Source organism: Coregonus lavaretus, assembly GCF_964263955.1.
Source record: "Coregonus lavaretus genome assembly, chromosome: 4".
NCBI lineage: Eukaryota > Metazoa > Chordata > Actinopteri > Salmoniformes > Salmonidae > Coregonus > Coregonus lavaretus.
This window is the reverse complement of record NC_139991.1, coordinates 56325014-56337139: the sequence shown is the minus strand read 5'-3', so window position 1 is coordinate 56337139 and position 12126 is coordinate 56325014. Positions and strand designations below refer to the sequence as shown.

The window sequence follows — 12126 nt, the reverse complement described above, 5'->3', positions numbered from 1 at the left end:
CTGTGTGATGATTGTGAGGCGCTATATAAATTCGACAGTCACAAGACGGGGACTTCAAATATTGCACGTCAAGAGAACTTTACTGTTCAGGGTTAAATGGAATAGTAACTGAAATCTGGACACTGACTGTAGGTCTACAACCTCTCACATAACCTAATATAATATAAACTGCTGCAGAATTAAGCAGTTGTTGCAGTAAAATGACATACCAAATATGCATTTTGACTCGGGAACAGAAGTGGAGAAATATTATTTATTTATTTCAGCATCTTGAAAGAATGAATGTGTGGTTAGGGACCGTCTGTAAAAGTGCTATCTTTATCAGCAACATAAAAGCTAATAGTATTTCAACCACATTAAATATGCATACAATCCAAATTGAAATCTTATCAGAAACATGTTGGGTCATTTTCACAGCTTTTATTTCCCTTAAAACGGTCAAACTGATGTCATTTGGACATTTTGCATAGAAAATTATTACATTTTGTAATTGCATTTTCTCCCTGGACCCTGAAGTATTTGCTGCTGTATCTAATTATAGACAAGTTGACTAACAAATAGCCTACCAAAATGTTGGGAATTATAAACAGAAACATAAGCCTATCTAACAAAAAACGGCATCTCTGACTGTACAGCTTATTTTCTATATTTGCGGGTTAGGGTCGGGTGTGGGCCTCAGATTTTCACTTTATCACATATAGTCGAGCGGTTGCGGATGGGTTATTAGCAATTGCGGGTGGGTGCGGGTGAACAAACAGCTGACTTGCACATCACTAGTATGTTTGTGTGTGTGTGTGTGCGCATGTGTGCATGTGTGTCTGCGTGTCTGCCTGTCTTATGTATTACATCCCCACATAGAAAAAAATACAGTTTACTATAGAATACTACAGTACTTAATATAGAATTCTGTATTAAACTGTAGTATACTGTAGAATACTATACTACACACTCTAGTATTCCTTGATCACGTGTAGTACTTAGTATAGAATTTGGTAGTATACTGTAGAATACTATAGTAAATGCTACAGGATTATCCACAAGAAAACACTGTAGTAAATACTACAGAAATGTCAGCAAAAACACTACAGTCCGCAAAATTATAGTAAATACTACAGTATTTAATTTGCATATACCCTGCCCATTCTTCTCCCCCATATCCCAATTTCTGCCACCTGTAAGTGAGAAACCTACATGCCAAGTATAGACCATATATTGTGTTCCCTACAGGTTATAGAAAAGAGCAGAAGCACTGAACTCTCCATTCAGAACTCAGTCCTACCTACCTACAGGTTATGGAAAATGTGTTATTTTAGTATTTATCCAGTAGGTGTCCTCAAGGAGAAAGCCAACCACTTCTATGTCAAAACAAAAACACTACAGTAAATACTGCAGTATACCGTACTGCAGTCCGCAAAAACACTACAGTAAATACAGCAGTATACCACAGTCTGCAAAAACACTACAGTAATTACTACACTGTAAACCCTAATAAGTTCACATAACTCAAAAATTATTTTGTAACAGATTACACAAAAATATTTTAGTGATGTTTTTAAATGTTTTAAGTTTACATAAAATAAAAATTACATTTACAGTTGCCTTAAATTATCTCAATGTTATCTTATAAATATTGATATTCCTCAACTTATAATTAGGGAGTAATTCACTCAAAATTTTCAATATTTTTCAACTCATATAATGTGGGAAATACACTCAAAACTTTCAATATTCTTCAACTCATAAATGTGGGAAATACACTGAAAATATTAAATATTCTTCAACTCATATAATGTGTGAAATACACTCAAAATTTTCAATATTCTTCAACTCATAATGTGGGACATGCAATCAAAATTAATTCTAAACTGAAATACTGTTGTCGGTCCATTACACAATTATAATCAGCGAATAATGTTAGAAAACATGAAAGTGACACCACAGTGACAATTTAACTTTTTTTTTATTCAACACAATGTGCTTTTAAAAAGGCACGAATCAAAAGGAGCTCAGTCAAAACAAAGTGCTTGTCATAAATTAAAACAAAAAGGAAAAGGAAATGACTCCATAAAAACAAAATGTGTTTTAAAGTACATTAAGTGTTAATAGTTCCATATTCTGATAGTGGTCATTGCTACAGAGGGTAGATTCAGTATTTTGGGTCTCCATATCACATTATTCAGTAAACATTATGATAAAAACTCACAAAGGCTTCATGATAAAATTTAATAAGATTCTAATTTTAATCCATCCTCAACAGCAATGACAACTATTAGAATGTGGAGCCATTTAAAACGTTTTGGCACTTACTGTACCTTGAAGGCTGCAACTCACTTTTTTTAAATAAAACATTCAAATAAAAGTACTGGTTTCTACTGTGCCGTACTTCAACTGGCAACATCAAGGTAAGCATTAGGTCACACAACATTAAACATGTATAGTGCATGAATTCAACAGTCGTTTCCCACAAGTACAGTACAAAAACTTGGGCTTGGCAATACGTCAATGTTGTGATATTTATCTATTAACAATCAATGTATTAAATCTGAGGTAGAAGAGGCAAACAGTGTAACATATTAAACATGAGGTAGAAGAGGCAAATTATTACATTTGTAAAGAGGGGAAAAAAACTAAAAACATCCTCAATACTCAGCTCAACAAATAGTCCATTCTGAGTGATTCACTCATTGAACAAATCATTCTTCAGTGTCAGTAGACGGCCTTTCAGTGGTTTGTTGTCCTCAAGACACATCACAACTTTTTGGATAAATGTGAATGTAAGCTCGAGATTCTTTGGGTACTGTAGGTCTAGTGCATAGACATACCCAAAGAGCAGGAGAAATGAGTCAGCCAGGTTTGTGGGACCACTCACAAGTATTTCATCTTCCACGACAATACAGATGCTCTCAGGGCTGAAGAGGGCCGCATCAGTAGTATCATCAGTGACAACTGTCAGGAGAGCCACCGGAGTGTCAGTGAGGTCTGGACCATCTGCTGACTATAAAACACAAATAATACAAAAATGAGTTCAGCCCCTCAAGGATACAAATCATGCTAATGATGTCTAGACATTACGGTCACTTTGCACTTAGACTGCAACTAAGCTACATGTTTAAACTATTTTCTTTACACATGCTTATTATTTTATGTTAGTTTCACACCTACCTGTAAGCATACTTTTTGTTTAGTGGAATTCTTTATACTTACCTTTTCATTTATGTAATTTCTAAATGTCAGTTTGCAGAATAACAACTCAAGGTAACTTCATAAACAGGTCCTGGGGGCTATTCCAGAAAGGAGGTTCAACAAACTGAGCCTAACCCTGAACTCAGAGTTGACTTACCCTGTGAAGTGAAACTGAGTTTTCAGTTACAGAACAGCTGATCTGAGTTAGGTAAGTTGACTCAGAGTACGTTAACTCGGAGTTGAGCTTGTGCCTGACGACTAGTAAAAAGCCATCATCAATGGAGCTCCGATACGGTTATTCACCATGGCAACAGGAGAAAACAGGAAGCAGACATTTTCTGGCTGCGGCTGTTATATAAATCACTGACAGAGTTTCAGATGCAGTCGTCTTTTCATTTTGAATTTAACATCACTTTATTTTATATTAGCCTTTAAGGAAGTGGTTGAATGTTGTTCAATGTTTTATTTTAGGCTATTTTGTTTTATTTAAAATCGGCTGAAAATGAAATATAAAAACATTTTATCTCATACTCAATGCGGCGACAAACTAGAAACACGGACTTTGAAATTACGTTGTTGGAAAAAATACAATTGGCTATACTGATGGTTTTCACATAACCTGCTTTCTGGAATGCCCCTCTGGTACTCCTAGAGTTCTTTGAGTGATGTCATGTTTAAGCTGACTGAATAGCTAAGCAAAGGGATTGATAGTGAGGCCAGTACACTTACATTACAGGTCCTGAAAAACTTGGGAGGCATCTTCACGCAAGGTACACAGGAAGTGCACGAAGGACGAGGGCCCGTCTCATATTTACATCACGTTGTTCCTACATGGACAAAAAATATCCATTACAATAATAATTACACAAATATCAAAAACATTCATTGTACACTAATTATAGTAAAAATGAAAATGTTAAAAGATAAGCAAGTTAGTTATTAACAAGCAAAGCATCAAAGTTGTGTGCTTATAGATCTGCTATTTCTGTTGTTGTTCTTTGTATTTAACAAAGTATTAATAAAGGGTTCAAGTGATCAACTGTTGACCCCACAGTTGAGATAAAAACATTTAGAGAAATAGCAAAAGAATGACTGTGGAAACACATAAAATAAAACCAATTATTAGTGTAACCCTCTCACCAGGCTCGAATTTGACTCTCATGATATTACCTTATTTAGAATATCTGAACAGCATGGGATATTAGGTGAGAAGGACATCTCCAATAAGAATCCCTATTGTAAACTTGCTAGGGTGAATGACAAATAGGGTATTAACTTCAGATAGAATGATTATAGACTTGGTTATTGTTATAAGGATATGCTTTCCCATGCATTAAATGAAACTGAAACAGTAAATGACTCCACCAATACAACAGACATAAGGTTCAAGATCTATATTAATCAAATGTTCAATGTATCACATCAAAAGAAATACAAATTATAAACCCCAATGACTTTTCCACAACCCATGTCCAAATTATTTGCAACCTTGCTTAAACCCTGGGCGCGCGTTGGAGCTCATAAAAAAAATTACGACATACATAAAGTCCCGAAGTCCACCCCACATTTGTAGTTACTCACTACTTGTAGATAATGCCTCAGCAAAATATAGTAGTTCCGTGCAGGTGTCCTCACAAGATCCACCGCGAACACAGCTATCAATGCAGCCAGTACTCGGTAGCAGCAACAGACATCCGTTGGAAACCCGAACTGATCGTCACAAGCAATTCTCTCCAAGTCTTGCACGATGCTAGGCTAACCTCTAGGATGTCGAATGTCTCCACAATGCGACGGCAGCTTCAGTCTCCACTTGGTCTTTCTTAACTAAATAATAAACACTCTCTTATAGAAATAAAATCAGGATTTCCCTTAAAAAAAAACTCTGTAGGTATGGTTTTGTTCTCTCTTTATCGTTTCCTTTGGTCGTTTTTCCTTCACCAACCCCACTAATGTCTCTCCTCTCCCTTCTTTCAACTTTTCCCTCCCTTTTCTTTCCCGGCAACCAGTCCACTCTCCCATTGGCCACAACTTAACAAGTTAGCTCATTGGTCAAAACTTTAACGAGATACGTGGGAAATTTAAACTTAAAAGTAAACCAACCTATTCACTTGTAAAAAAATTTAAAACATTGCTTCAAAAGAAATGCATTAATGACATTACAAATCAGGAGCTATTCGATCACCTTTTAAATCTAATACCAATGAATTATAACAAATACACTCTATACTTGGTTTTAGCAATGTATTACATTAGTAACACTATTTCATAATACATCCTACCTGAACTGTTAAAAGGATTTCGAGATGATCTCACAACCACACACTTGAGCCTAGGAAGAAATACAAACACAGGCCTGGTTAGCATCATGATAACACACTCACATTATGTTGTTTAGCATTGTTCGTTTCACGCTAGCACACACAGCTCGATAACGTAAAATATTTACTGTGTAAGGCAGACACTTATTGAAATAAGTATAATCACAGTACGCACTTGCATTACCGGCGAACAGCGAAAACTCATGGACCTTCCTCCACCGTCAATGTCCCGGGCAAACATGCATTATGGGAAATGTAGTTCATCCAGGAAACCTGCTGATAACGTTACACCGTTGTAAGATGAAGTAACGTAACGTATTTATCACATATTTAACAACTTCTAAAGTTACAATTACTTGGATTTTTACACTATATACAACAAATATTCACTGTGCACATTGTACAAATGTATTCCCAGTTCCACATTTAAGACTATCGAAATTCAATTGAAAAAAAAAAAACAGAGTTACTTACCAAATCAGAGGTGATGATAAGATGGCGCTTAAGAAAACGAGGGCAATAAGACTAATGATAAAAACGGAGGTGGTGGTGGTTTCAAGCGGGCAGCATAAAAGTGCGCATTGCAAACAAATTAAAACAAATTAAACTGTGTTCCACATCCACACGGGCGGCCCAAACATCCCCGCATCTCGGCAAATTCAAGATGGCTGACTCAGCTTTCCTGAGGGAGAGATGACCCACCCACCAGAACGTCATGACGTCGATAACGTCATGACACTACCTAAACTTTTTGAGCGTTCCACACAAATTACCTATAAAATATTGAGCCCTCTTCAATTAAAGTGGCATAAATCTCAACAGAGCTCAACACTTTATAGTTTGGTCAACTGCATAACGACATTTGACTGTCATGACCTTATTACTTATGAGCTAGTACAACTGTTTGGGAATACAGTGTATAGTATATACTACTCTTTTTTTACTACAGTATTTATACTATAGTAAACTGTAAATACTACAGTATACTACAGTAAACACTACAGTAAAGTCTGCAAAAACACTACAGTGAATACTATAGTATTCCTACCATAGTATACACTACAGTATTTTTTTCACGTGGGTCTCCACCATGTCTATGTGCAGGAGCAGAAGCGGAGGGAGCATGAGCAAGAGACAAGTGGTGGTTTGGCTCACACTGATTCTGTACAGAGAATAGCTGTGAGTACTGCTTCCCTATTTCGTAACTTCAGCTACGCAACTCAAATACTGGCTTTTTTCCTACCCATCATTACACCCTTATTATTAGATGCATTTTTTATTTATTATCTCTAGAAGTCTTTTGGATTCACTATCAGATTAAAGTGGCCAGTTGGCAGACAACTGTTTAACTAATGGTTGATAATGACAGACTGTATCTAGCTATAACCCCTGAAGGAGGCAGCAGCGCTCATGTCTCAACACTGCAAACCCTAGGGAGTTTTTTAAGCACTTCACCTACTCCTTTGGTTCTGCCTCACCCACCCCAGTATCCCCACTCACGGGTATGTGTGTGTGTATGGATGTGTTTGACTATACTTGTGGGGACCAGAAGTCCCAACAGGAATAGTAGACAAACAAAAATTTGACCAACTGGGGACATTTTGTTCATCCCCACAAGGTCAAATGCTATTTCTAGGGGGTTTAGGGTTAAGGTTAGAATTAGGGTTAGGGGCTAGGGTTAGTTTTAGGATTAGGGTTAGGAGTTAAGGTTAAGGTTAGGTTTTGGGGTTAGGGTTAAGGTTAGGTTAGGATTTAGAATGGGACTGAATTGTGTCTCCCCACAAGGTTAGTTATACAAGACTGTGTGTGTGTGTGAGGGAGAGAAAGAGAGCGAGAGAGAGAGAGAGAGAGAGAGATTTTATTGATATCAACATGCTATATGCTGTCATGGAATATGCATACTAGGCTGTATTGTTATTTCCAGCCATATTCCTTCCATCTTCTTTGTTTGTATCCCTGATTTAGGCGTTCATGTTATTTTCATGCAAATGTCTTCTACCTGACGTGTATATTTCTGTATTCTCCATTCTTTTCATAGCGAGGACTACATTCAGACGATACCAACAGAGTCTAACAGACAACTCTTTCATATTCGGGAAGTCAGAACCCTCCGCTCCCACCTTCCCCCACAGCCCAACAATGGTCTCTCCCTTCACCCAGACACCCACTCACCCCCGTAGTCCAATAATGGTCTCTCCCAGCTCTCCTTCCAAATCCTCTGATTCTATACATCCCCAACAACCATCTTGTGTTTAGCCTAACACTACCTTCTCCATGTCCCCTCAGGCCCCTTCCCCACCCCTAACCCCCTTCTTCATTTGGGGCTTGACATTAACCTGGAATGGTGTCACTTGATGAGAAAGGAGAGGAAGTGCAGGTGAAGGAGGAGGAAGAGGAGCCAGCCAATAAGATAGTCACAGATGAGGAATGGCTTAAACATGAATTTCATCCATCCAAAGGGGTGAGGGAGAATGGAGTATGTGTGAAACTGAATGGCTCAGGTACAGAAACCATCACAAAACACAGTTCAACCGTGAAACACATTTTAAATTAACAGTATGGTTTAGTTGTCAATGTTGAGGCTAAAATGATCAAAATCACATCAAAATGTACCTCACGATAGAACCTCTTTGCCCCGCTGAAGATCAGGACCCAAAATGGCCATCGATCACTTTGATGAATGATGGTATAGAGGAAGACTTCCTCACCATGACTTAGGTAGAGAGGAAAGTAGTGAACAAACACACAGACACACACACAAACACACGCCACAGGAGGTTGGTGGCACCTTAATTGGGGAGGACAGGCTCGTGGTAATGGCTGGAGTGGAATAAGTGGAATGGTATCAGATACATCCAACACATGGTTTCCAAGTGTTTGTTGTCATTCCATTTGCGCCGTTCCAGCCATTATTATGAGCTGTCCTCCCCTCAGCATTCTCCTGTGACACACACACACACACGTTTGCACATTCTTGTTATTCATGTCACATATCACTGACATCATTCAAAATACAATGATATATTATTATTAGGGCTGTCAAATGATAAAAAAATTTAATCAAATTAATCAGAATTTTCAGTGGATTAATCATGATTAATCACTATTTGCAATTACACCTGAATCCTAACCATTTTTTTTCTGAAATGCATACCAAAAGATAAATAACAGGACACAGATACATAATTTTCATATTATGTCTGTTTATTAACACAGCCAAATAATGGTGTTTTAAATCAAGCTGAAACATACTACACACCATAATATTTGTCTTTGTAATGTTCCATCACTTCCTCTTTGGCATTCCTCTTAACCAGGATGTACAATTTACAGTATTCAATTGAACAGAAAGCAATAAATGTAGTCAAATCATAACAGTGACCTACCACATTTTTGCACAATTTGAGTCATCTGTGGAAAAAAACATTTTCAATAAAACTTTTAAATCAAACCAAAGAACAATCTTTTACCTTTTCCTCCATTCTTTAATCCAGTTGCTCAAAAATCCAGTTGCTAACTACTATAACATGTTGCACTGAAACTGGTCTTTTTGTTTGAACATCACCTTTCAAATCTACTGAGCTTCATCATCTTTCAGCCAGTTGCTGAGGCAAACTAACTTGTTCACATTTTCTGAAAGTAAAGCTGACCTTTTCTTGTTCACAATGTGACCTGCAACTGAGAAAAGTCGTTCACAGGGAACAGTGGTTGCAGGAGTGGCTAGATATCAAATTATCTGAGGTTGATTTTGTTAATTGCCTGCAAACATTCAGCGTGGTCTGGCGCAAACCACTTGCTGAATCTGACGGCCCAGCAAACGCATGTTTGGCGTTGACATGGTACTTCAAGCTTGAACAGCTCCGGTGAAATTGAAACTCCTTCTTACAAATCTTGCAAATAACCTTGTACTTGTTAACTGTACCATCATCATTCTTTTTATATTTGAATCCGTCAATAGGCCCACTTTGCTCACCTTGCTCCATCTCGCCTCTAGCTCCCAACCACTTTCCTGACCTGAATAATTTGTCACACTGCGCATGCGTGAAATGCGTTAAAAAAATTGACGTAATTAACAGCAAACAACTAATTAACGTCGTTAACGCGCTATTTTTGACAGCCCTAATTATTATACTTCATTTATTATTTTGACATTCAATCCATCTTGCAGGTTTTCAGTAGTTTAGCAGCAATAGTAAATGACGCTCTTTATCCCACAGGGATTACTAAACACAGCCAGAGAAATTCACAGGCAAACTCACAATGACTACTAAACAGGTTGGTATATCTCCTTTAAAACCTTTTAACTATTTGAATTTGTTTGAAGCTGATCTAGATGTAGATCTATTCCTTTGTCATATTAAATTACACTGAAGTGTTATTGTGAATGACTTCATAGAGTATAGATCATGACAGGGTTAGAATTATCATGCCATGGCAATAAAACAAGTTTATTGGTAAAGGTCAAGAGAGGGACCACGCCTCACATAGTTATGGCTGATATGAGGTGCTTAAGTACACTCATAGACACAGTCCACCCATATACTGTAAAGTCCAACCTGATTGTCCACCCATATACTGTACAGTCCAGTGGAGACTGGTGGGAGGAGCTATAGGAGAATGGGCTCATTGTAATGGCTGGAATGGAATAAATGGAATGGTATCAAACACATCAAACATATGGAAACCACGTTTGACTCCATTCCAAAAATTACATTCCAGCCATTACAATGAGCCCATCCTCCAATAGCTCCTCCTACCAGCCTCCACTGGTACAGTCCACCAGTGGAGGCTGCTGAGGGGAGGACGGCTCATAATAATGGCTGGAACGGAGCGAATGGAATGGTATCAACCATGTGTTGAATGTATTTGATACCATTCCACTGATTCCGCTCCATCCATTACCACAAGCCCATCCTCCCCAATTAAGGTGCCACTGACCTCCTGTGCAGTCCACCTCTATACTGCAAGTGACGGGATGCAGGTAGAGGGAAATATGGTTTGTTGTGATGAGTATTAGTACCTGAAGTGTCAGTTAGGTTCTGTACCGATCGCTGTCTGATCCCTGATTCGTTCATATCCTCTATGCCTTCAGCCCAACCTCTACTCTGAGCCTGGTGTATTGGATGTCCCATTTTCCAAACGCGTACTGGCAAAAACATTATAACACATTCATATGATCAACGTGAAAAGTAATCAAATAGACCTAACTATACAAAAGCCAAGAAGTCCTGAGTATTTGTAATAATGTAATGATTGCTGGGGTAGTTAGCTAATGGCTATGCAAATGTAGTTTGAGGGTTCATTCAATAGTGGATGGATGACTCGCTATGTGGATATAAACTGTATGGAGACTGATTACTATTTTGTCAATTTAATCATCCACTGCACACAGATATAGCCATGCATGAACTGAACTATTTCCTGTTCTCTCTTTTTCAATTAATTCACATTCCACCAATCACAAAACAGCAAGATGGTTGTGAGGTAAATTCTCTATAACTATTACCATTCCAAAAAACTTATTCCACACTATTTTTAACCCTTTACACTCGTGGTAATTGGTCTATATAGATAGGGCTAAATTGAAATGTTTCATACAGAAGAAATATGAAAATGCATAACCATGGTAGCAATTGAAAGGGAAGAGTTTGGAGATAATGGGAAAATGATTAGACCAAAGGTGAGTACACAACAGTTCACCTGACACAAGACTGAAACCAAACATTATACTGTTGATTTTATGTGCATTTTACATTTACTGTACTTTTCGTAGCATTTGTTGATAACAACATCTGAAAATACTCTGGATACATTCAGTAACATGATAAGACTATTCCTGCAAAATGTGGGGTAGGTGCAACATACAGTGGGGAAAAAAAGTATTTAGTCAGCCACCAATTGTGCAAGTTCTCCAACTTAAAAAGATGAGAGAGGCCTGTAATTTTCATCATAGGTACACGTCAACTATGACAGACAAATTGAGGAGAAAAAATCCAGAAAATCACATTGTAGGATTTTTTATGAATTTATTTGCAAATTATGGTGGAAAATAAGTATTTGGTCACCTACAAACAAGCAAGATTTCTGGCTCTCACAGACCTGTAACTTCTTCTTTAAGAGGCTCCTCTGTCCTCCACTCGTTACCTGTATTAATGGCACCTTGTTATCAGTATAAAAGACACCTGTCCACAACCTCAAACAGTCACACTCCAAACTCCACTATGGCCAAGACCAAAGAGCTGTCAAAGGACACCAGAAACAAAATTGTAGACCTGCACCAGGCTGGGAAGACTGAATCTGCAATAGGTAAGCAGCTTGGTTTGAAGAAATCAACTGTGGGAGCAATTATTAGGAAATGGAAGACATACAAGACCACTGATAATCTCCCTCGATCTGGGGCATCCAAAGAACACCATACCTACTGTGAAGCATGGGGGTGGAAACATCATGCTTTGGGGCTGTTTTTCTGCAAAGGGACCAGGACGACTGATCCGTGTAAAGGAAAGAATGAATGGGGCCATGTATCGTGAGATTTTGAGTGAAAACCTCCCTCCATCAGCAAGGGCATTGAAGATGAAACGTGGCTGGGTCTTTCAGCATGACAATGATCCCAAACACACTGCCC

The 12126-nt window shown here is 38.1% G+C and overlaps 2 long non-coding RNA genes across 4 annotated transcripts; both read right to left on the bottom strand.

Annotated features, from left to right (window-relative positions):
* Nucleotides 1-1941: 1941 nt before the first annotated feature.
* Nucleotides 1942-3951, bottom strand: LOC311127975. The gene is made up of 2 exons (XR_014613166.1): nt 3913-3951; nt 1942-2995 (listed from the first exon to the last, which is right to left on the bottom strand). It is a non-coding gene; the product is annotated as an uncharacterized lncRNA (long non-coding RNA).
* Nucleotides 3952-6363, bottom strand: LOC311127974. Of its 3 annotated transcripts, none has more exons than XR_014613163.1 (4): nt 5976-6363; nt 5668-5777; nt 4765-5512; nt 3952-4010 (listed from the first exon to the last, which is right to left on the bottom strand). It is a non-coding gene; the product is annotated as an uncharacterized lncRNA (long non-coding RNA). The 3 variants fall into 3 exon arrangements; XR_014613164.1 differs by having other exon boundaries at nt 5677-5777; XR_014613165.1 differs by having other exon boundaries at nt 5668-5774.
* Between the last annotated feature and the right edge of the window lie 5763 nt (nt 6364-12126).